This window comes from Emydura macquarii, unplaced genomic scaffold (genome assembly GCF_026122565.2).
Source record: "Emydura macquarii macquarii isolate MOO-44397 ecotype Brisbane River unplaced genomic scaffold, CSIRO-AGI_Emac_v2 contig_2846, whole genome shotgun sequence".
NCBI lineage: Eukaryota > Metazoa > Chordata > Testudines > Chelidae > Emydura > Emydura macquarii.
The window spans coordinates 5006987-5033147 of record NW_027132983.1 but is presented as its reverse complement, the minus strand read 5'-3'; the positions used below and the strand labels follow the sequence as shown (position 1 = coordinate 5033147).

Genomic DNA, 26161 nt, shown 5'->3' with positions numbered 1-26161 from the left:
GTGGAAAGGAGAATTGCAGGAAGGAGGTTGGCTCCACTGGCAGGCCCTGGAGTAGGGGGAGAAATGCAGGGGGAAAGGCCCCTGGGCCCCGGCAGACCATCCCATGATGCTCTGAAGGAAGGGCTTGAAAAGACGCTGAGAGTGGCATTAGTGCTTTTAGAGCTGCGGAAATATGCCAGCAGTCCTACAAAGACCATTTAAATTAAAATGGTACAGAGTTGAGAACTTCAAACAGCTGTGAAATAAGATTTAGTTTCCAAGATAAGTAATTTCTTATCTTGGATATGCTGGACAACTTCAAGGTTTGCATTTATAGCTCTAGAAATGCACTTTTTAGAGATGAGATATTCCTCAGGTCCTATGCATGCTATCATGCTTGTGACCAACTACTGGAGTTTCAGTACACTTATGCTCAATGTCTCTGATGTACCACCCTGACTGAACTTTAGGGTACTGTGACTCCTAACCAAAGTCAGTTGTACAGTCTTTTCTACACAACAACATGCAAACCCAGCCTGTTTTATTTTATATGCTAGAAGGTTTCATTCAGGCCCATGTGGTGGAGATCTCATAGTCAGAGTATCTTGCCTTCCTCACTTTGTCCCTTTCAAGGGCCATGTGATCAAATACAAAGATGCCAGTTGTGATATAATACTGATGAAGCAGATCCTTCTTTGTTGATAGTTTTAGAGGATGTTGCAGTGGCATTCTGATTATGTTAAAGAAGCATAGCCTCCTGGACCATCATGACTGGTGTCTTTTCTAGAAGATTCTTCATCAACATCATTGCTATTAGAGGAGACAGTGGAAATATATACAGTAGCACATCCAGCCATGGCTGAAAATAATTTAAAAATTGCAAATATTTAACTCATGCATTATAATTCAAATAAAAAAAAAATCATTCATCCCAGAAATTAAGTGGACATTTTACATAAAAAACCTACTAATTAACCCAAAAATTTAAACACCCCTGCTTAGTTTAGGAAATTTACATCTTTCAGATGTCTAAAATCTCCAGAATTCAAAACAGAAATAAAGCAGAGATACAGTAGCACAAAGGTCTGATTTATATTTCACTAATTTTTATACAGTCCTATAAACAACCACAGACTGAATACAGTTTTCCACAAAAGGATTTTTATAAATTTCTTCACTTAGGCATTACCCAAGTAACAATGATGAATGACAACATAACATAGGAACTTTGACTAAAACAAAATGTGAAATAGGAGTAGACAGATGTAGGAAAATATATGATACTTACTGATGTTACAAGAGTATTACTTAAGAATCCTATTTCTAAGAATTATACTTTCTGAATCAGGTAACAAACAATACTATAAGCAGTATGCTTCCAGTGAAAACAAGCACAGTGGTGTGTTACTTTTTGAAAATTGTATTAATAGAAAATAAGACTTTGCTCCTTGTTTCAGACAACAATTCAAAACCGAACCTGTGTACACTTGACCCGGAAGAACATGTCTACACTGGAATAAAACACGCATGAAAGGGAGGATCTGAGAGCCTGCACTCCATCCTGAATCCAAATCTACACACACTACAATTTTATAACCCTGTAGCCCAAGCCTGCTGAGCTCAAGCCAGCAAACTCAGGCCAACTGTAGCTGTGCTGTGGGTCTTTTATCACAGTGTAGATGTGCCCAAAGACAATATCCAAACTCAACTATTTGTATTTAGTCAGATGTGAATTATCAGTGCAGAAACATGGTAGATCCAAAGAAGACCTGTTCCATTTGTAATGTTTGGATGATAAGCTCGGCTACCACAGGTTCATTAGAAATGCTGCACACTATATTACATTTTCTGGTTAGTTGTTTGTAGCCACATAATCACCTACAATTTAGGGTAAAATTTTCAAACTGTCCTAAGTGCCTTAGGAGCCAAGTACCATTTTCAAAAGAGAGTTAGGCATGTAGGCTCTTAAGTCCCTTTGACTTTCATTAGGACCTATGTCCTAAAGCCAAGATTTGCAGAGGTCTTTAGGTATTGCTCCACTTATTGCACCTAACTGATTTAGGAGGCAGTATGTGACTCTCATTTTCAAGTGATTTAGTCTCTTAGAAGCTTAAGACTCACTGAAAGTCAATGGACTAAGATTCCCATGTGTCTAAGTCAATTTTGAAAATGAGAGTTAGGTGTTGCCTCATAAATCAATTAGGTGTTGCAATACTGAATGCAGGAATACCTACATATCTTTAAAAAATCTGAGCCTAAGTGCCTAAATTGCTTGAAAGGGGGACTATGGTTCCTAAGTCACTTAGACCCCTTTGAAAATTCTGTCCATCACCTCCAAAATCCTTAATGTAATATACCTATTGCAATGTTGTGCCTCCCGCTCCCAGCAAGGGCATGGTCCTGAAGCCCTTACATAAATAAACCTAAATTATGTGACTAGTTCCAGTGACGTCAACATTGCATTAGTCAATGGGACTCCTTGTGTGAGGAAGGATTACTGAAAGTAAGTGTTGCAGGGTAAGACTCAAAGATCTAATACCTATTTTAAAGAAATCCTATCCAAAAGATTAATGAGGACAATGTAAATCAGAGCTGGATCCAAGCCCATTTAAGTCAATGGAAAGGCTCCCATTGATTTCAACAGGCTTTGGATCAGGCCTTTTTAAAGGTGGGTGTGTTATCCCGATCAGTGAACTATTTAAATACCATTTTAAATTGTATTTTAAGTAATGCAGTATTTTACAGGAATGGTCAAAAACACTATATAGTTTTACTGCCAAGTTGGGAGCCATCATCTGATGAACTACAGTCAGGATGAAATTCTGGCCCATTGGAGTCAATGGAAGTTTTGCCATTGTCTTTAATGGGACTAGGGTCTCACCTGAATGGTTTTTATAGGCTTAGAGTTTTTGAAAGGAGAATACATGAAGAAGCTTGCTCACATTTCCCCCTTTTCCCACCAAAGAATGTCTGCTTTCTGAAACTGAGAGGTATTTAATGAAGAACTCAGCTCTTTACATGCTTCTGGCGAGTTGTAGCAAAGGCAGCGCTGGAATTCTTTCTGGGTTAGTATTTTAGTTGCAACATGACTCACCACTGAAGATGGCTGGATTTTAGGCGATCCAGGGCTTAGATTGGGGTGCAAAATATTTGAAAGGGGAAATATACAAATTAATGTGGCACTTGGTAAATTATGTGCTGGACTACATCAATATACAAAGTAAAACACATCAGTAATTTCCCAGAGAATCGATAATTTGGAATCAGAGTGGGTCTGATGAATCATGATATCTCATCTAAGAAGCAATATCATTCTGTCTTTGTTAGAAGTATTCCAGTTCCATGCAGTGAGTGAAAATCAGAGCACATCATGCACATGCTCACACACCTTCACCAGAACCTAGTTCATTTCAGAATCCAGTACAAAATCTTTTTCGTAATCTAAAATCTACCAAAATGTAATGAACTGGCAGGAGGTGTTCACACATCTAACAGTAACACATGTACTGGGCTAATCCTAACAAATGTAAAATTAGCATCCTGTAATGGAAAGAGATTGAAGGCCAGATTCTGATCTCATCTACATTGGTGTAAATCTGGAGAAATTCTACTGAAGTCAGTGTTAACTCTGTATTTACATCACTGTAACTAACAACAGAATCTGGCTTGGACAGCCTGTTTATAATTCAGATCTTCGGGTCTGCGAGAATAGGTATGATGAATCTAATGCAAGCATACCTAGGATCAGAAATCTGCCTTTGGATTTCTGAGGGAAGAATATTGCCCATTGGTGGAATATCTGTGTCAGTGGACACATGGAAGCTCTCTCTCTATATATATATGTGGAAACAGTTTGATGTTCCTAAGAAAGAGTGTTCACTACTGCTTAGCTGATGTATGCGCCATTTCTGTGTCTAAATTCATCCGGCTTCAAACCATGTCTTATTTGGGGGAGGAGTAAAAGAAGACACTGACAAAGAGAGAAACGATGTACAGGGGATGAAACAGCTCTGTTAACTAGGGTCTCCTCAATCATTTCATTTGTTCTTTTTGTTTGTTGTTGTTTTTGCTACGGTAAGAAAACTGTTTGGAATACTGATGAGGGAATAATGAGACCAGCCTCAGATGATTGTTTTGGGGTAATGACTTGAGTATGAAACGCCTCAGTCACATTTTCTCAGATTAGAGCAAAGGAGATTACTCGCCTGCAGCTCTTTTGGAGAGTACAGTATAGCGGAAGACAAAACCACTCCCCCTGCAGTTTCTGCAGTTTCTAGTCACACAGACTCCCTTTTCAATGGCTACAGTCTTCTTCGCAAATGATTACAAGTAAGCGAGTGTCAGTCTCTATTGGCTATGCATGGAAAGTGGAAAGAATAGCAGTCATCTGGAGCACAGTTTTCTAACTCACAGCTCTGCCATTCTCCAGTAATTGCCAAAGGCATAAAAGCCCAAAGGCAAATTAAGCACAAGCCTAGGGTGCTGACTCCACCAGAAATAATGAACAGATTTCCCCTTTTAGACCACACAGGCTTACTGCCAAGGGTGGGCACCTAGCAACTGGCATAGGGCCCAGCTACTGGATTTAGGCCATCAGCAGCTGCATTTCAAAAATTCAGAAACCATTTGAGTTTACTGTTGAATTAACAGGGTGCAGTTCAGCTCTTATTTCAGAGCCCTGCTTTTCTTCTATGTTTTGCATTAAAAATAGATAGAAAGTGCTGTTAAAGTTTGCAAACTGTAGAGCAGACACACCAAAACCAAGAAAGGTCATTTTCCCTAAATTACTCTCCACTTGTTACATTTTCAAATAACCACCTTCGTATTTTTCCCCTGCTGCCCCTCATGTTTTGGAGGAGTTCCCCATAAACAGCTGCAAAGCTACCTCATTGTCCTCCTTTCAATCCCTTCTTAAAACCCTCCTTTGCCATGATGCCTTCAAAGAATTTGACAACAGTTAGGCCACTACTGTATTGAGAGCACTGCCTAGCCGCTGACTAACATTGTGTCATTGTTTCCTTGTATCCCCATCTGCCAGTCTGTATCTGTCTGTTATCCTTTGTTTTGTATTTAGATTGTAAGGTCTTTGGGGCAGGAACAGTGCTTAATTTGTGCCAGGGCTTGCCAGAGCTGAGCCCCGGCACCTCTGGGCTTGCTGCATCAGCTATGGATGTAAAAAACTTGCTTGAGCCCTGGCATCTCTTTCATTACAAATTATGCACAAGGCAGGGACCATTCCTTTTGTTCTGTGTTTGTACCGTGCCTAGCATAACAGTTCACGACTGTAGCTCGTAAGTGTTCTGGTAATCCAAATACTAACCACAGAGTTGTTGAAATCAATGAAAAAATAGCATCCACATTGGACATCCAAAAAAGCATTTAAATATTTTTTTACTCAAACCACCTAGTTCTAGCAAACTTGTATATTTTTGGTAACCTTGTAACCTTGGTTTATACAAAGATGCAGAATACTTTACAGAGTTAAAGTTTCAACCAGCTTAGGTTTTAAGGGTATGTTTAAGCCCTCCTCTATATATTTGGCTTGGAAAATGTGTTTGGCCTGAAAATTCCCAGATTCACTCCTAAGGAAACATCAAATGCTTCTGCAATGTGTGAAGATAGTCCATTGCACCTTGAGTTACAGGTCACTAAAAAAATTACACTGATGTGAATTTTTTATTTTTGTCTCTCTTTAGCTCAAAAACAGTTTGTTACAACTTCTGCAGGCTTTCTGCATAGTTAAATCTCCTTGGAAACTCCTGCACCAGCTATATTTGAAGAAAATATGTAGTAATTATGTGGATAGTTTTGGATCCAATCTTCATTTCAGTGGGAGCTGAAGAGGGCACTACAAGTGAAATTCACACCATAGTACCACTTCAGTTCTACATAAGCTCTATCAGGAGGGTGTAAGCGGTGCACAGGCCCTTAGCTGACCCCAGGGTGTATTTCCCATTATGAGTGACTATTTCAGTTTAAAGAGAACAACAGGGTCTGTCTATATTTCTTCTTTTATATGTAGTGCAAGAGGCCTCTGCTTCTGTGACTGTGGGAACAAGGTTCTTATCCCTTCTGTACTTCCCAGTTCTCAGACTTCCACATGTCTAGGGCTAAGTCTCATTGGCAACTAGATTTTCTGTATATTTTGATTAAATTCAGTGAATAGTATTTGAAATTAAAAGATGTTAAAGTGCCTTTCCTAAAATAAGTATTGCAAAGCATCCAGTGCTGCTTCGTGTTGCTCTGCTTGCACAATGAAAACACTGCATTTAAAAAATCAGGAAATTTTGATACTGGCTCATGGAAGAAAGAGGTAGCTTTTAAATGTTTAAGAAGTTGCCATTATTTGAAAACTAGCTATAACTTGCTATCAATTAAGCCACTGGAGACAAAAATATGGCTAAGGAACTTACTGTTAGCTGGGAACTCTGAATTAGCAGGCTCAAAGGAAATTCCGGAGTCTGACTCCTCCTGAATTCACCCCAAAATGCCCCTTTGACTTAGATCAAAGCTGTTAGCCGAACCCTGAGATGCTAAATCCATGTTTTATCCACAGTGCCTCCAATGAAACTGCCTCAAGTCTTGGCACTTAGTTAGGACAGCTGTAAAATCAGGCTAACACTGCTTACACCTACCTTTGTAAAGTGCTTTGAGATCCACAGATGTAAAAAGCACTCTAACTGCAAAACATTATTATTAGCCATGATTTTAAGATAAAATATGCCTCAGTTACTTAAGTTGAATGTCTGGCCTGGGTTTACTTGTTTGTTCTTTGCTGTAGAACCCAGAAAGCTGTGTTCCAGTTTTGAGTCTGATACTTATTTTGCTATGACTTTTTGGTGCCTTTTAACAACAATCAGAGTGAAGGCAGGCTGTGCATATACACAGCTAATTTAGCTATGTAATGAACGTATTCATCTTACCAGGTGTGCACAGAATGGGGCATGATCCTGAGGAGCCATTATGAGCTTGGCCAATGCCTCTCCCTCCTTCTGTTTAATAAAATGTTTTTATTTAAAGTTACAAACTGTGAGTCATATCCTTAGCTGGTGTAAACTGACATAGTTCCACTAACGTTATTGGATTTACACCAGCTGAGGATCAGGCCCTGTATCTAAAGAAAATATGAAAGACGTAAAACAAGGAAGCAAGGAAACAAAACAAGAAATTCCCTGGAAAATTCCAAAAACAAAAACTTATTTCATAAACCAGTTAAGCCTGCAAAGTAACGACATATTTACATATCACAATTACAAAAGCAAGGAAGAGGATAGTTAAGGAAATTATAAATCTTTACACTGACCACATAATAAACCCAAACATAAATCTTATCAGTTATAACACCACACTACAATCTTAAATCGGACCCAAAATAAATACTCTTCTTTCAAGAGTAATCCCAAAATAGAAACACAACAAAGAACCCTTGTGAAAAATAAATCCTAAAAGTTACATTGCTATATAGGCACTGCTATCATATGTTAACAGACCAAAATGGAAGTCCACATAAATATGTAATTTTCTATAATGTAATAATGTTTAAGACTCCTCATTCAGCAAAGTTTTTAACCACATATATATTCACATCCTTATTCAGCAAAGTAACCCTACTGATTTCAACAGGGACTACCCCTATTTGCTTAATTTTGAAAGATGGATCCTGCAAAGTACTGAGCACTCTCACTCCAAACCAGAAAGCACTTAAACACGTTTAACTTTAAGCACCTGAGGAGTACCAATAAGTCCTTTAGTCAACTGGACAACTTGCGTGCCTAAAGTTAAATGTGTGTGAAGTCCTTGCAGAATTGTGGAGATATACTTTTCCTATTACACTGCATATTATTATTCTCATCATTTAATATTTACACTACTCTCCAGAGGCTCCATTAGGAATGGGCTAGGTGCTGTACAAACACATAAAGATACAGTCCTTCTCCTAGAGAACTAACAATCCACATAACATTATTCTCAAGAAACCGCATTTAATTATTTTACTAAAAATATTATTTTCAGTTGATAAATATATTCACTGAGATTTTCTATTTAACATAACTGAGTTAACACAACAAAAATCATGGAGGCAAATTTACATCAGGACATTGTAATGGAATTAATTTAGCACTCTACCTACATATATACAAAAGTTTTAAATTCTTAACCAAAATTGCAATATACATTACAACTTTATTTTGGATAGATGAAATATATCATTAACTAATGAAATAAGTTAAATAATAAACTAGGATTCCTGGCTATTCCATGGCATATCAGATTCATTTCCAATCCTCACACATTGCAAAACACCAGTCTTTCCAATCACCACCTCCTGATTACCATCTTGCCTCCTCCCCCCCGTCAATTTTGAACCAGTTTTTCTACATAGCCCAGAAAGTTCCTTCAGGGAATATGCACTTCGAGCAGCTGTTCCCTGACTTCTCACCATCTGGAGCCTATCAGCTGTGTGGACATTTGCACAGTGGAGTGAGATGACTGTGCAGAAGAAAGGGAACATGCCTTCCAGGTGCCTTTCCCCATTGCAGCTTTTATTGACATTTTGTACTATCCACAGTGCATAGAGTAGCAGGAAACAATCGGAGTTAAGTTTATGAGATGTCACCAGGGACTGAAGATGGGTGACTCAAATTCAGCAGACAAAATAATGATATTGTCATTGACAGGATGGGTGAAATTGCCCACTTCATTTTAAGTGTTTACTTGCAGCATGTGTTAATCCCTTACATTTAGCAATCTGTATCACCTTGAATTTAGCTGTGAAGCTCTGGTTACCTTTTCCAGACCTGAAGAAGAGATCTGTGAAGCTCAAAAGCTTGTCTTTCCCACCAACAGAAGTTGATCCAGTAAAAGATACTACCTTATCCACCTGTTTCTCACATATCCTGGGACCAACATGGATACAATAACACTGCAAACAACATATTGTTACAGGATATTTAATTGTATATCTGGCCCCCATCATAGAATCAGGGGTTGCTGTTGTTAGAAGACTTTTCTCTTATCATCTAGGCCTTAGACCAGCAAAGCACTTAAGCATGTCCTTAAAGTTAAGCATATAAGCAATTTCGTCCCTTAAATTCCATCAAATTGAATGCAATTTAAGCACATGTGCTTTGCTGAATAGGAATGGATTTAAGCCCTTTGCTGAACTGGGGGCCATAATTCCTAAAAATTTTCTTCTCCCTGCTGCTGACGGGGTGGACCACAAACGTAAGTGTTGGCCCCCAGGCGTGGGAGACCCACAGTACGCCACTGCACAGAACACCTTAGCAACTGACAGGGCTATTGCAAAAAGAGTTAGAAGATACAGTGGATTTTCAGCTAACATTAAATAAAATTCCACATCTGAGATTTTAATAACCTGGAGCTTTTAAGTCATGGAAATGTATGACATTGGGATCTTTGAAAACTGTGACAACAAAGTTAAGTCTATCCTCCATCAAATGAAGCCTGTCTAGTTACTTTATAACCTAAACTGTTTATAATTGGACAAAATAAACAATCTTAACTAAACCCTATGAAACTGAATAAAATATTTAAATTAGTTACTGAGAAGAAGCTATTTGAGGAGCTGTCTTAAAACAGGCCAATTATGAGTATTTAAAATCTTAAATCTAATTACATCATGCTATTTTTCTATTTAACCAATGTTTAGTCCCAGTCTCCTCTCCAGGAAGGCATGGTCTAATCATTTGATGATTAACAGGAGAAATGGTTAGGAATGTGGGTTACAACAGCATTTTCATATCCCAATAAAACCATTATCAATGTGTAAATCTAATCCCTTGGTAGTGTTGTAGTTAACTTTCTCTCATCAGTCCATGTTGAAGTTTTGGAAAAGTTTTGCTTGGGTTAGTTTCTTTTTCAGTCATCCCTGTTTTCTTATCTGTCTATGGCAGGTTGCCTGTAGATGTGGACAGAATGCATTGCGGAGTGCTTGCTGTTGAAGCAGAATAGCAGGTAGCACGTGTGTGTGTGGATAGGGGTACTCGCTTCAAAATCTTTTATACCCTTCTCATTCTGATTTTCATGAAATTATAGGAAAACACACCTCTCTCAAGCTTGTTTAGATTCAAGTTGGTTGCAGTCACTCTCACTGACTCCATGCTTTCATGGGTAGTCCTTAGGAGCCTCTTCATCTTCTGAATATGCAGTTTATTAATGAATATGCAACATTTCTTTTGTCAACTTTCTTTTTCTTGTGGCAGGAAAACGGAATTTGATAGAGTTAAAACTAGCTTTGAAAGTTCTATCTTTCTTTTCTTCATTCAATTCTCTGATATATTCTTTCAATTTTATTGGAGTGTGACAGGAAATGAAATTCTGTTTTCAAAAAGACCAAACACTCCTGTTCTTTATATAAAGATATTTCAGTTCTCCACACAGTTCTTTAAAATTAAATAACTTTTAGAAATTTTTTTAGTTTAAGTTGTTGACTCTACATGACAATTTTTGGAACAATGATTTTTCTTATCTTCCTGAATTGGGCCAGGATTTGCTTGTGCACTGCCAGTAATAAATTCTCCATTGATATAAATATTCTACACTGAAATGGCTTCAGACATTAATAATTAGATTGGCAAGGTCATTAGATTCCATGTTGGTACATAAAACATTTTACCATTTACACAGCATTGATATTAGGAGTTATATTAGGAGCTTTGCATTTAGCTAACGTATCTGCAAGTATGCATTTCACAAAGATGCTTGTAGTTTTTACACTGAAGAAATAAACAAAATTTTAAAACATTTATGACATATTTTCCCTGGAGTTTCAAAAACACAAGCAGAGATTTTCCTTTTAAAAAAAAGGGTTTGCTATGACCACTTGATAACCTACATTTATGGCTCTGATAACACACCCTACATTCCCTTTTACAATTTAGACCTCTACCAAAAACATGAATGTTTTACATAGTTTGTCTTCTTGATGTTTGCTTGTCCTTGGCAAGGAGCAGAAACCTTCTGGTACATATTTGATTAGCGTTAATATTTTGTAACCTAACTAGCTAAACATATGTATTGTTATATTTCCGAGCATCCTGGATATCACATACTTGTAGCTATATCTTAATATTCAATAAAGGTGCCAACAAGTTTGTAACGATCTAAAAAAAAGTCATAATAATTGTATCAATATCATTTTTCATCAATTTTGAGATGTCTCCTCTAAAGGTCAGCAAGCAAGCAAGCATGACTCAGTTGCCAGGTGGTTAGAGCACTAACCAGGGAGGTGGGGAGACCCAGGATCCAGTCCTCCTGCTCCAAGTAATTTAATTATTTATCCAGAGTGGAACAACTTCAACAGAAAAAACCGAGAGAGCCCTGACATCAGAACATACTTTAGGTCAGTATCTAGCACATACACCTGAGAGGTGACAGAATCATAGAATGTTAGGGTTGGAAGAGACCTCAGAAGGTCATCTAGTCCAACCCGCTGCTCAAAGCAGGACAAACCCCAACTAAATCATCCCAGCCAGGGCTTTGTCAAGCTGCACCTTAAAAACCTCTAAAGATGGAGATTCCACCACCTCCCTAGGTAACTCATTCCAGTGCTTTACCACCCTCCTAGTGAAAAAGATTTTCCTAATATCCAACCTAGACCTCCCCCACTGCAACTTGAGATCATTGCTCTTAGTTCTGCCATCTACTACCACTGAAAACAGCCTAGTTCGATCCTCCTTGGAACCCCCTTTCAGGTAGTTATCAAGGCTGTTATCAAATCACCCCTCATTCTTCTCTTCTGCAGGTTAAACAAGCCTAGTTCCCTCAGCCTCTCCTCAAAAGTCATGTGCTCCAGCCCCCTAATCATTTTTGTTGCCCTCCGCTGGACTCCAATTTGTCCACGTCCTTCCTGTAGTCGGGGGCCCAACACTAGACACAGTATTCCAAATGAGGCCTCACCAGTGCCGAATAGAGGGGAATAATCACTTCCCTTGATCTGCTGGCAATGCTCCTACTAATGCAGCCCATTATGCCATTAGCCTTCCTGGCAACGAGGGCACACTGTTGACTCATATCCAGCTTCTTGTCCATTGTAACCTGCAGGTTCTTTTCTGCAGAACTGCTGCCTAGCCAGTTGGTCTTCAGTCTGTAGCTGTGCATGGGATTCTTCCATCCTAAGTGCAGGACTCTGCACTTGTCCTTGTTGAACCTCATCAGATTTCTTTTGGCTCAATCCTCCAATTTGTCTAGGTCACTCTGTACCCTATCCCTGTCCTCCAGTGTATCTACCATACCCCCCATCTTAGTGACATCCACAAGCTTGCTGAGGGTGCAATCCACCCCATCCTCCAGATCATTAATGAAGACATTGGTCACAGCACCAACCCCTGGGGCACTCCGCTTGCTACCGGCTGCCAACTAGACATTGAGCTGTTGATCGCTACCTGTTGAGCCCGGTGATCAAGCCAGCTTTCTATCCAATTTATAGTCCAGTCATCCAACCCATACCTGAACTTGCTGACAAGAATACTGTGGGAGACTGTATCAAAAGTTTTGCTAAAGTCAAGGTATATCACATCCACTGCTTTCCCTACATCTGGTGGAGTGGGGGCTTCCACTGGGTATCTCCCACATCCCAGTGAGTACCCTAACCACTTGGCGAAAGGTTATGGAGCTCTTCCCCTTCTCTCCCTGCCTCTTGCATAAATGGTGGATGCTTACCAACAAGGGAGGGTTTGCAGCTGAGAATCCCAAGCAAAGAGAGGAGCCTTCCTGCAGCCTGGATTTAGGCACCTCTCACCAAGATAGGGGTGGGTTTAGGACTAGGGTGACCAGATGTCCCAATTTTTCACACGTGCTATCTGATCACCCTACTTAGGACACACCCCTCTCCTTGGCATCTCCCAATGCCTAGCTTAGGCGGGGAACCTCCTAGCTTGCTGGCTTTTGTGAATCCCATTATAAGGCTCCTAACTCTCCCCACTCATTGTATAGGAAGCCAAGGTGTTGAAATCGGGCTTTGTGAATTCCGGTGATTTTCTAGGTGCCTAAAAGTTAGGCGTGGTGATGCTGAGCATCACCGTGCCCTAGATTCTTTGTGAATCTATCCCCCATCACCAAGGCTGCAAGCATCAGGGCTTCTTCAGCTTCTTTCCATCCTTCACCTTCCCACCAGCTCCCTGATCCTCCTTGCTCTTCATAATGGATTAGCTAATGAATAACTGCTGTATTCATTGAATTATGCTTTCCATGTATCTGTGCAGCTTTTATCCCTCCCTCCCCTCTCATCCATTCTGCTAAGACTCAAATCATAAATGTGTGTTTGGATTGTTATTCAGTTTCTAGTTGTGGGCAGGAGGGCACGTGGGATCCTGGAGAAGCAAGGTGGGGCTTTGTAGTGAAAAACTTCCACTGAAAGGCCCATTTTTAGAGAACTCTTCCCATGAGGCAGTGTGATCTGGGACCTAAATTCTATTAGCAGCTCGGTGAATTGAGTTGCTCTGTGATCTGGGATGAGTTCAATCTGTGGGGTAAATTAGAGCAGCCTGAGGATGCACCATTTTTACAGTTGCTTTTTTGCTACCGGAGTGATGCAAAGATACTAGTATGGATCTGACCCACTGTTCCACACCTTATCACTAATGAACTCTGTCTGGAAACAGTGAAAATGATAGTACACTAAAGCAAAGTTATGTGCCAGGAATCTGGGACGTTATCACAGCAAGTCTAGAGCAACAGCTTGTTGAATCTGTCCCAGCTCTTCAATGTATTTTTTTTAAAATCACATATTCTGGGTTATCTGGAATTATGGTCAGTCACAGCAAGTGATTGAGAATCTGCCTGACAGTTCCCAGATTACTTGGTGAGAAACTATAAATCCTAACACTGAAATCTAGTTTTAGGAAGGGATCATCTGACACAGCAGATAGCAGCACCTGTTCCCAGGATGATTCTCATAAATAAATGCATTTTAAAAAGTCATAAAGCAAATGAGTTTTATAGCTGCAGGGGAAGCTAGTCTCTTCACTGTATTATATTAACTTTTGAGATGTTAATTTGAAAAACTAATATTGTACCACTGATATCTAGGGTTTGTTTTCAATTCTCGTCTATAATATACAAAGAACCAAAGGGCAAGATTGCATCCTTTTCGATGCACGGCCTGCAGTATGGGATGGGGCATAACCTGCACCATCCCAGAAAAAGCTGAGGGAGGCAGAGTGCCTCAGAGACACTGCTCACTTGCTCCCCTTTCGCTGAAGAGGGTCTAGTAATTTGTTGTGGTCCTATACCATCAACAGATTATGACATCCCCTGTGCTGTCTTCGCTGTCCTGGAAGGAGAGGGTGATAGCAAACTGGTGTAGCCAAGCCTCTGCTCAGTCTATGCCCCTCCCCTCTCACTCCCTATCCACCTCCTGCCCTACCTACTTACTCCTACATGCCTGGACCCAAGGTCTCAGTATTTACACACGTGTCTTGTTCTTCTTTGTATCTCTGCATGGGAGTACAATGCAAGTTACAATCTAAACCACTAACAGAATGGTCAAAAATAGAGGTCACTTGAGTCTTTCACCCTACCCATGGCATCATTTCCGTGAATGTCTTAAACAGCTGCAGCAACGGTGTCTCGCCTATCTTGCTATTTTGTAAATCTATTCTGCTACTCAATTGCTATGACTACTAAGAATTTCTTCTTTCTATCTAGCCTAATTTGTTCCTTTCTCCCCTTTAGGCCATTGCACTTTGTCTAACCATCCCCTGGGTCTAAGAATGTTGATTTACAGTATTTGTATTAGTTTACTCAAGGGATATTCATAGTGCCAAAAGAAAAAAGGCATTAGGGTATCGCTACTTGTGATGGGTAAATAGGTTGAAATGAGGTAAGACCTGATCCAAATCTTCACTCAAAACACAAACTAAACCATTATGGTGGAGTACAAAGTATACAATTTTTAAAGTTCACAAGCCTCTTCACAACTGGTTCTGAACGTAACTGGATGTATCAAAATACCTGGATAAGGTCTGCTGTCAAACACATGAGCTGGTTTTAGAGAGACAGTAAATGTTAGCCAGAGAGGCAAACTTTAGGAAACAGGCCACTCAGTGCTCATTCACATTCTGCTCTGTGCCCAGCGTAATCTCACTTTTCATAGTGAACTGTGAAACAAAAAGCCCTCCACTGATGCAACACAGCTGACAGGAAAGTCAAACTGCTCCATGCTGAGGAGCTGATAAATAAGCACTAGACTGAAAATTAAGGGACTGGTATTTGTATTGCAGCACCTGTATTTCTTGGTGCCAAGCAGAGTGTTGTGAACCTTGTGTGAATTCACAGGGATTGGGGCCAATATTTTCTTGTGTGTGATTTTTATGAGGTATGTGTAACACAATGGGAGAGTGTCACAGGCCCCCCTCCAGGCCAGTCCATGGAGGATATGAGTTGTTGCAGCCCACAGCTGCAGCTCATGGTTTTAGCTCTGGGTGGCCCCAGCTCAATCCCCAGCACGTCAGCCAAGAGGATGGCTGTCACATATACATTCTCCAATTTTTTATTTGAAATTCGAGGTTTAAACTGGCAGAGGAATATAAAGGCAAAGCCCAGTCAAAAGCATCAGGGATTGGATTCTGCCAAGTCTTACTCACACATTAAGCTGCTACTCCTTGGTTCCTAGTTTTGCTTCATACTAGCGTGGTAATACAAGTTTCATGTGGTTTCAAAATAAAATAAATCATCAATCAGGTCAGTTTCCCTCCGAACTCAGGTTCCTTGGAATGGTTCCTGAATTGTTATATAATTCCCCTGCCAAGTTTCCAATTTGTAACAAGACTTAAAAGCTGGCAAATTTCACATGGCTAATTTCAGATACCCTAATTCACACTGAGTAGAATCTTCCTCCACAGGTAGTTCCATTTACTTCAGTGGGACTCAGTGCTTAATAGAGAACTATTCAGCCAGAATAAAGGTGTCTGAATTTGGCCCATAATGATCATTTCACTCAGCTTTAGTGGTAATCATCAGTGCATTTTTGCAATCATTGGTTAAAACAACATGGATTCATAGTTTATAGGCCAGAATACAGCTGGCAAGCCAGTCAACTTCAATTATTTAATCAAGAAAATCCAGAATAATGAAATTACATTATCCAGACAAATGGCCAGCAGTTGAAAGTAAGTGTTCAAGGTCACCAGCACCAAAAAATGCACAACTGCAAGTATACAAATGTCTCTTGCCCCTTCCTATTAGCTTGCTCAGATTGGGATGCTCAGATCTGGATGATGGCTGACAATTACTGCCCTTCTTTGTGATGAAAGGGGCATCCTGTTTTCACACTGACACAAGGGCTGACTGCTAGCAAGCTAATGCTCCCTACATCTTGCTCCCCATTTCCTTTTCCTCCTCTCTTTCTCTATATATACTACTAGGTAAGAAAAGGATGGGATGGGGAAGTATCAGCATTCTGCATGCACTCCTGCTTTTATGTTTCCATTAGCAAAGAGAGCAGCAGCAAAGTCTGCAACTGCAGAACGGTTGTTCCACAGTGGGACCCAGTAACAATAGTATGTATATTTAAATACTCGTTTTGCTATTTGGCAGTTGAGCACACTACATGAAGGTTAGATCTGGTCAGGAATTTTCTGATGAAAAGTGTTTTTGTCAGAATATTAAGATCTGTCAAAACCAAAATGGTTTGTGGGAAAGGGTCAGATTTTTTAAAAATTCTGATTCGAAAAATAGTTTTGAAATTGTCTGTCTGTCCCATTTCGACATTTTCAAAAATGAAAACTTTTGCTTTCCAGACTTTTTGTTTTGAAATTTCAGTTAATTTATACTATAAGAAGGTTAACATTTTAAAAGGTTGAAATCAAAACAAAATATTCCTAAATTCTTCAAATGAAATATTTTATTAGTAGTACTGGTTCAAAGAATTGTTTTGATATTTTAATTTTTCATCCTAATTTGGGACAGGAAAAAATGTTCAAAACTATTTCCCACCCAACTCTAGTAGCGGTGAATGATATAACTCTTTGTCCCTTTGTCCTTTATAAATGAAGCTCAGATTTTCTGCTTTCCATGAATCATTCCCCTAGCACAACAATCTTTTCATTCCTTTCGGCAGCATTTCCTGAAGCATTAACAAAAAATCTGTTATCAAATTCTGGAGTACCTATTTATCTCCTGTGTTTCTCTTTGGTTCTTTAATATGTATAACCTGCTCCAGCCATGGCTGACAGACTTTGCTCTGTTTTTACTACCCTTATTCTCAATGTGCTGAAGAGTTTCCAACTTTTTTCACTTCCATGTCTCACTTGACATTAGTTTGTATCCACTCTGACTGTTTTTCGCAGTAAGTTTAATTTTATCTACAGTTTTACCTTGATAAATCCAGGTCCAAGAGAGTTTCTACTTTCAAAGAAACCAAAAAGCTGAGCTCTGATAGTTGCAGCAATTCCTTGTATCTCCCAGACAGTATTTGTTTCTCTATGCACAAAATGACATTTTTTGCTTATCTCTCTCTTTCCCCCCTCCCGCCCTTCAGGGACAACCATTTTGAAAATCTCTCGCTGTTACTGCAATAGATTGACCTAATGCAGGTATCATGTCTCCCTCTAGCGGCTGATCCTATTGACTACACAGCCTATTACTACCTCCAACTATCGGAGCTTCTCATTAGCTCAAATAGTAGATGCCTGTGGTTTTGTTGCTACAGCTTCAGCGTTCAGTCCCTGCTTTCAACTGTGGGGGCTACACTTTCCCATGCTTTGCTACATTATGTTTTGCACAAATCAGATTTGTACATTGGAAGAAAAATCAATGTCAGTCATTCATGTAAATATATACAACAGTAATAATGAGTTAGATTTGTAGTGCCTTTATCCGTAAACTCTCAAATATACTTAAATATTCTTTACAACTAGATATAATAATTAATACCATATACAAATACGAAGCTGTATCATGTAATAAACCTGTATGTTAAAACACAAGGGTGTTTAATTTGCAAAAGAGTTAACCTTCAGCACTAACTGGGTATCACAGGGACCACCAATCTGTTTACAGGCTTGCTATCGGAGCTTCTTCTTTGGGGCAGCTGGGAACAATCTGCGCCATGGCCTGTGCTTTGGGCACAAAAGTTCCACATCACAGTTTGTTCTGTTGTTGAGTTTAACACACAACTAATTTCTAATACTAGGGATAAAATACAGGAGAATGAATGGTTTTGCATTACCCAGATTATCCACAAATGTAGCATAGGACAAACTGCACTATAAACTTCATAACAGACTGTTCAGTTCTTATCTCATAGAAAAAAGTCTGAAGTCAGTGGGGTGCCTTACGTATAACTGACAGCAGAATTTGGTTCAATAGTATCAATTCTTTTGTAATTTGGATTTAAAAAAGAAGTTCCATGTCAAGGAGTATTGAGCAGCCGATAAATTTGCATCAGCATTTTTTTCACACACATGGCAGGAGCTGGGGGAGGGGGAGAGAACCGATATTTAGCTTCCAGATTTAGAAGAAGAAATATTGTTTGCAGGGGTGTTGTAGCTATGATATCCCAGGATATTAGAAACAGGGTGGGTGAGGTAATATCTTTTATTGGAAGCTTGAAAGCTTCTCCCTCTCACCAAGAGAAGTTGGTTCAATAAAAGATATTACCTCACCCACCTTGTCTCTCATGAACAAGTGTTGTTTGGACAAATACAGCATCTCTGTGGCCCAGGTGCCCCCTCTTAAGCCTAACTGGGAGTCAACTGACCAGCCACAGGTACACTGGCCTTTTCCCTCTTAAAGAGCCAGTGTCACTCTGTGACCACCCAGTGAGCAAAAGAATACAGGAAAATGGAGGACATCAGTCCAAATAAGCAAAACATATGCATTCAGTGGAAAATCTGATCCAATACAGCTACAGGAGTATAATTGAGAGCAGAATATTGTCCCCTCCTCTTTGCTACTTATTTTTTTCCATTTAAGTCTTTGAAAACTTGGCCACATAAACCTATGCAATCAGTATCAATGCAATAAATCAGCAAAGGTGTTGCTAACCCAGCAGTGTTAGAAGGCTCATACATTTTTAGGTGGATGACCAGTTTTCAATCCATATTTCCAAAGCATTATGCCCAACCTTTTCTTCAGAACTAAGGATCTTTTCTTACCACCTATTTTACCACAAAGGATGTGTTCAGTAAAAGGTTGACCAATGTTTTTTTTATTGTGCAAGTTTCTCTCTTTTTAAATCCTGGATGATTTAAGCACTGCAGCAACTAGATATTTTGGAGGACATCTCCCCTTTCAAAACTTTAGTTTATAGCACAGAGGATTTTGAGTCCTTCCCATGAGTACTCTCCCTTTGTAGGAAAAGAGGTGGTTGAGAATACATTCAGATCAATTGTCCTTCGCTTGTCAAGTTCGGATCCATCCATATACATTGCTAAACCCCAGCAGCACATGGTGAGGACTCAGAGACAGGAACTTTGTAGGCAAAAGCATCAGCATGGGTAAATATGTACAATGTAATTTTACTGTCTACTGCCCATGAATCCAAGCAGTTGCCATACAAAGAGAGACTCTTTTTCTTTCTGGCAGAACATTATATAAAAGGCACATTACCTTTCTTACACTGTTTCTTGCTAAAACCAAACAGAACCATTTTTATAGTCATTTGGAAATACATATTCAAATGTAACATTATTCATTTACTCCCACCCTTAAAGCTAGTAGAGAAATTCCGTTATTTGCTTCTATCATTTAAAGCATATCTCGCATTCAGCCTCAAGATGGCAATGCAATTATAACAGTTGCTTGCTTCCAGTGTTAAGAGTTGTGTTTTTTCCACTGCTATAGAAAAATGTCAAGAATGGTATTATTGCTGTAACTATTGTAGTTAAAAACTTGTAAGTATTTAAAAAACTGGAAGTGAAAAGCTAAAGGAAGGTAGTAGATAAATACTAAACTATTCTCCCAGTTTGTACAATACATGATTTATTCCAATGGCATAATAGCGCTGTACATCTACACTGGGTACTCAAACCTGTCATACACCTTCACTATAACTATACAATTAGATAATAATCATTAACAATCTTACTGCGTCATCTTTTCTTTAAACATTGCTTGCACAGAAGTTTTTAACTCTATGGACGCTAAAGAAGTAGTGTTAAGCTATTTTTGTGAGGGGAAGGGGAGACAAAGTTTCTTATCAAGATAATAATATAGTAACCTGAAACTCAAAAACTATTTGACCAATTTCCTAATGAAGTACTGGATTTTTCAAGCAAAAACGTCATGCTTATCTTTCACATATATGTATGCCAAATTTGCTTCTGCTTGAACATTTGCTTTTTCTGAAGCTTATGGTATTATTCTTATTTATGACTGTTCACTGAGCATCAAAACATATAGTTAAATAAGGACATGTTCCCAGCTCTGAACAGTAGGGACACGAGTGACAAATGGGAGAAATATGAGATCACGAGTTATTTTTGTACTACTGCACACATCTGGTTGCAAGTTTTGTTAAGGTTGTGTGTGCATGCGCACATTATGTTACTTTGCTGTTATGTTAATTGCTGTGAACAAGTATCTTGATGATTACATTTTATATACATGTTTGTGTGTGACCATATGGCTATAGATATACACATGTAGATATATATTCACTTACATAAACATATACACATGTTGTGAATAATATTTTTAACTTGTGATTTTATTTGTACACATTCCCTCCACCCCACCCCAATATTTATTGTGCTTATTTTTATTGTTTCTGGACTAAGTTAATTTTCCCTTCTTTTTCCTTCCTATCACCTCCTCCCTCCATACTATGGACTTTTTTTGTCAGTCTGGCCTTCTGATATCACCAAATGCAGCCCTTCTGGGTCAACACCACCACCATGCTCCAAGGCCCTCTTAGCAACAAATAATCCATTGCTATTCGCCAGCGTTGTGCCATCAGTGGGTTTGACCTGTCTGTTTTCCATTCCTATGTCTTCCTTGTTCATTCTGCTGGTCTTTACAAAGTATGTGAAGGTGCTGAGGCTTTGACACTTGGCTCCTCAGAAGACCCACAGAGCAGAGCAGCAGTGGGGCAGAGAGAAGTACCAGTGGAAGTCAACTGGGGATGCTAGGAGCTATTGGCCCCCTTCCCTTCACCACATGGCCCCCACCTATCAAACGTGAGACTGAGCTGAGGACCATTCATTCTAGAAACACCACAGTCATCAGAAATCTTACTGCAAGATCTAGAACTTCCCATCACTCCAGAAACACCATATGAATTGTAAAACTCATTCTAGCCGCACTGTGACAGTTCAGGTGCTGCAGATGTATCAAAGCTGATGCCTGTCCTTGACCTAGGCACTTTGCCCTGCCATTGATTTATTTCCACATGCTTGACATTTACATGTATTCAAATGTGAGGTAAATTATAAATTGCATTTCCTCCTCACAGACAGGTGTTTTAATGCATTATACACTCCCAAATCAAGGGGTAACTAAATCTGTGCAGCGTTCTAGGAAGCATTTATTGTTCAGAGAAGGTTATGTGACTCTAAATATGCTGACATACTCATCCCTAAAGATAGTGTTCTCAGCTAATTTCTATAATGAATATTTTCATTAAAAATAATAATAGCAATTAGAATGAATAAAACAGCAGGTGGACAGCCAGTAATTAACGTACAAGCGTACTGTAAACAAGTGGCATTTGTTTTTCTCTGCCTCCTTATTTTAGGAATCATCAGCTTTGGTGTTAATGTAAATTGCTGGCATACGATGTGAGTCGTCAGTGAATGACCAAATGAGAGCCAGGAAATCGCGAGTTCTAATCCCAGCACTGACAATAATTCCCTCCGTGGCTGGCAGTGAGTCACTCAGGTCTAATTTTTCAAAAGAGGCCAGTGATTTTAGTGACCAAACTGAGAGTATTTAAAGGGGCCTGATTCTCAGAGGGTGGAGGCTGAGCTACAGACTTTGAAGGGACTACTCATACACGTAGCATGGCTAAGCGAATCAGGGCCAGAGTGTTCAGTATCACGTTGGCCTGCACCCTACACCAGGGGCACGCACAGGTATTTGAATTTGGCTGCTTTTGGAGAGGCACATTAAACACGCACAAATGAAAGGTTCATGTCAGATTTCTTGGGACACCCAGCAGCAAGGAGGCAGTGGCTCCCCCTGGCAGCAGCACTCTCCATGTCCCTGCAGCTCGGGGAGGGAGGAAGCAGCAGTCCTGTTCTCCCCCTCCTCTGCCTCTCGCTCCTTGACAACAATTCACCTAGCCACAGAAAGCACAGGCTGCATGTTATCATTTGCTGTCCCTTCATCATCTCTTCATCTCCCCAACTGCCTGTCCAGCACAGCCTGCTTCTCCCTCTCCACCCACCCTCTGCACAGAGAGGCAGGCACCAGCATGAGATGGGGAAGGGGATACAGCAGCAGTGCAGGGACTAGCACAGAGTCAGGGAGGGCGGTGTTTTTGAAGAGGGGGACAGATGTGGGAGGAGGCAGGAGAGGAAGGATGGTTCATTGGTGGGGGCCTGGGACTCAGCTTCCCATCTAGACAATGGGAATGAACCATCCTAATTTCCTCGTAGAGACCAGGCCTCAGAGAGATGTGAAGTGGCCCATTCACTGGTTTCAATGAGAGGTTCTCAGTTAAGTAAGAACGCCCCATGGAAATGAATGCTGCCTGAAACAATGCCTCTGCTCCAAACACCACAGCGGGTATTCTCATTCCCCCTTCCCAATGCTCTCTGATATGCCTTAGACATGCCCATTCTGAGCTCCTCCCCCCAGACTCAGCACTGTGTGCTTGGTGTATGCTACGAGCGTGCCTGATCTCAGATCCTCATCCAGAGGGGCAGACCCTTCCAGATCATGGCACACAAGAGCCAGGAAGACGGCTCAGACCACCCTCCTACAAAGGTCAGCTCTTCCCACAAGATCCCAGCTCAGATGGGGGATAGAGAGAGGGGCTCACACCCACCCCTCCATGAGGAGCAGGGACTGCAAGATATTGGCATGCACTCAGGGGCCAAGGAGAAGAGCTCATCAGACCCTCCAATATCCCACCACAAAGATGGGGCAGGGTAATATGGGCTGACAGGCCCTCCTGCCCCTAATCCCCCCAACTCAGCTAGCCACTCACCCCATATCCTCCCGCCCAGTATTTTACCCCTTCTCCATCCCCATAATCTCTCCTTGCCACAGCAGCAAACCTCTTCCTCTGTTTCTCCCACTTCTCCGGCCCCTAATTCTCCCTCCCCTCCCGTCACTCTCCTAACCCACACACTCCCAACACTGCTCCCACCTATCCACCCACCAGGCCCTTCACCGCCCCCAACCCGACAAACCCTCAGCTCTGCCCCAAACAAATTAGAAGACTCTAAAAATGTTATAAGCACCTCACGTTAGGAGGCTTCCTGTCAGGAAGGCTTTGACTCTGAGCAGACTCAGGTCCATTGTTCAGGAAACACAATTACATTACTCTAATTGTCTTTCATCTTCCCTCTAGTTAATCAATGCTAGTTGATTAAATCCATGTTTTCCCCTTGTCTTTATTGAATTTCATCTGTAAAACCAGTTCTCCAATTTGTCAAAACCATTCTGAATTCTAATCTCACCCTCCAAAGTGCTTGCAACTCCTGCCAGCTTCATGTCCTCTGCAAATTTTACAGGCACACTCTCCACAATCTGATCCAAGTCATTAGTGAGGTCAGTGTGGAGTGAATGAGATCAGTTGGGGACAATCAGAGCCAGAGTTAGAGCCCCAGGTACACACACAGAAAAACTGATTTGATAAAATGATGGATTTTTTTTCCAGGGAACAGTATCCCAGGAACACCTTGCTCAAATGGCCTCAAATTGGGCCCACAAACAATACCCAGCAGAGAAAATTTCAGGACAATCCAAGTAAGTATGTGGATTTTAGAGCAGTTAGAGTCAACCTTTAAACAGAAAGTGCTTCTCAACCTTAACTAAAGGAGAGTTGGCACACTGCTATGACAATGTAAAAGTGACTGGTATAAGCTTTGCAGATACAAGGAACAAAAGCTGGCATTTTTGGATCATGAGGACCCAGCCATACTGAAAAGATAGAATATAAAAATGAGGTAGAGAACTCAGCACTTGAAAACTCAGAGGAACTGAAAAGACAGATGAATAGCTGCTTAGAAAGCTGTAACAAACCATGGAATGCAAATCACACAAAGACAAAAGATGCAAGAACTTCAAACTAAACTGCGCCTTGAAGAGAAACTTAATTTATTTAATCCACAGTAAACATACTTGGCACTGTGGTGCTCTCCTAACTCCAAGTATTGCTCTCCTAACACAGACACAGAGTAGTCTCCCTGGAACGTTACTTAAATAGACCTCCAGCTGAAGGGGAAAACAACCTTTACTAGCACACATGCATTATACTTGGATATTGTGGAGTAAATCCAAATAAACAAAAGTAAAGACAAAAATTGGATGCACAAATGTGAAGTTTGATTTCCTCTTGCTCTGTTGGAAAAGACTCCATAATTACCTAGTTTATGGCATTTTGCTTCACAATGCAAGAATTTCATATGTTGCAAACATTCATTAATTATACATTTCCATTAATATATATAGTGTCAGCCTCTCTCCTATTCTTTGACTACTAAAAAGGCTGCAACAAAGCAGCACTTCAAACTCCCATCCTAGAACTGACCGGAGGAAAAGAAATACATTTCCCGATAACTTTCATTTGTTTTTGTTTGTTTGCTTGTTTTTGTTCCACATTAGAAAGGAAACAAAACCTTTCAAAGGCTTTTGTGAAATGGAATTATTTCAAAACCTCTGGTTTTGGGTCGGACTTTGAGTTTGGGTCCCTCTCTCTCTCTTGGGAAGTGGCCAGAGAGTTGAACAAAGACCCCAAAATTTGCTGCAGTATATTTTTCTCCGTTAAATGTTCTGGCTTTGACAAAACAGCATGTTTCATCGCAAAAATACATTGTTAAAAATTTCTGACCAGCTCTATTCCATCCTGTCATATTTCTCATTAGATCTCAGCCTCAACTTCTCCCTTTTCTCCTAATCTATAAAGTGGGGAGGGCTGAATTTTTAAAATAATGAGGGGTGAAGCATAGAAATGGATTGATTGCCATCACTTTTCAGTGGGGGGAAGTTCCCCTATGAAAGCCTAACACTGAATACTCCTCCCAAGACATTCTACACTTAGTCTGGACATACACACAGCAGAGCGAGAGGCAAACTACAGGGGCACATGTGTCTTTTAAGAAGGTGCTCTGTGTTTCAAAGGCTGCCTAAGAACCATAACACCATGTGCTCCCGGCAATTGCCATGGCAACAATGGGTTTCTTTACAAATGGAAATGGTATAGCAAATAGGCATGTAAAAACTCCTTGTAAACTGACAAACAAGCTATTGCTGTCCCGGGTTAAAAGAGTTTGCACAGCCTCTTTCTATTAATTTTTTCCATGAATAAACAAGGGGTGGGGGACATGTGTTCACAATGGCATGTGAGAAATCCACGTACAGACACAAATCCTGTTAACAGGCCTCCCATGCACCACTTTGAAAACAGAAGCCGCAATGTTTAATCAGCATGCCTGCCCCCTCTCCTCATTAGATTTGTGCAGCCCTGGAGGTTGGTAACTTTGGCTCACTGAGGAATTCTACACTGGAGAAAAGTCATTGTGATGTGTTACAGGAGAAGAATGCAAAATGGGCGCTCATTATTAAGACTCTTTGAATAAGATCAGTTGTCAAAAATATGCAGGAAGGCAGAACAATCCTAATCAAAGTCGGACAAAGCAAAATTTCCAAGTTCTCAGATAAATATTGGACAGCCAGACTTGTGAAGTGACTTTCAATTGAGCAAGTTTACTGAAGTCATTGCAGTATATGGGCCTATTATACGAGGTGGAGAACAACCCAAAGAACAGGATGACCAGAACATCATGGAATTCTAATAGTTTTCTCAGATAGTCTGCCCTACTTCATCAAACAAATAGGGTTGTCAGACTTCATTTCCATTGCTATCCCTTCACTTCCCATCACTAGTGCTTATAACAGCAACAAGCATTAACATTTCAATATGGGACCTTGGAAATGACAAGAACCTCAAAATCGGCAACTTGATTTATTTTTCCAAATGTCTTTAAACGTGACTGTCCCCCTCTAGCTGTACGTTCTTACCTTGCTATACTATTTCATTAGGATGATCTTT

At 40.2% G+C, this 26161-nt stretch overlaps 1 protein-coding gene across 1 annotated transcript in view; it reads right to left on the bottom strand.

Moving 5' to 3' along the window:
- Positions 1–26161, bottom strand: part of LOC137166403 (sodium- and chloride-dependent GABA transporter 3) — a 153612-nt gene that overhangs the window by 63712 nt on the left and 63739 nt on the right. The window lies entirely within an intron of this gene.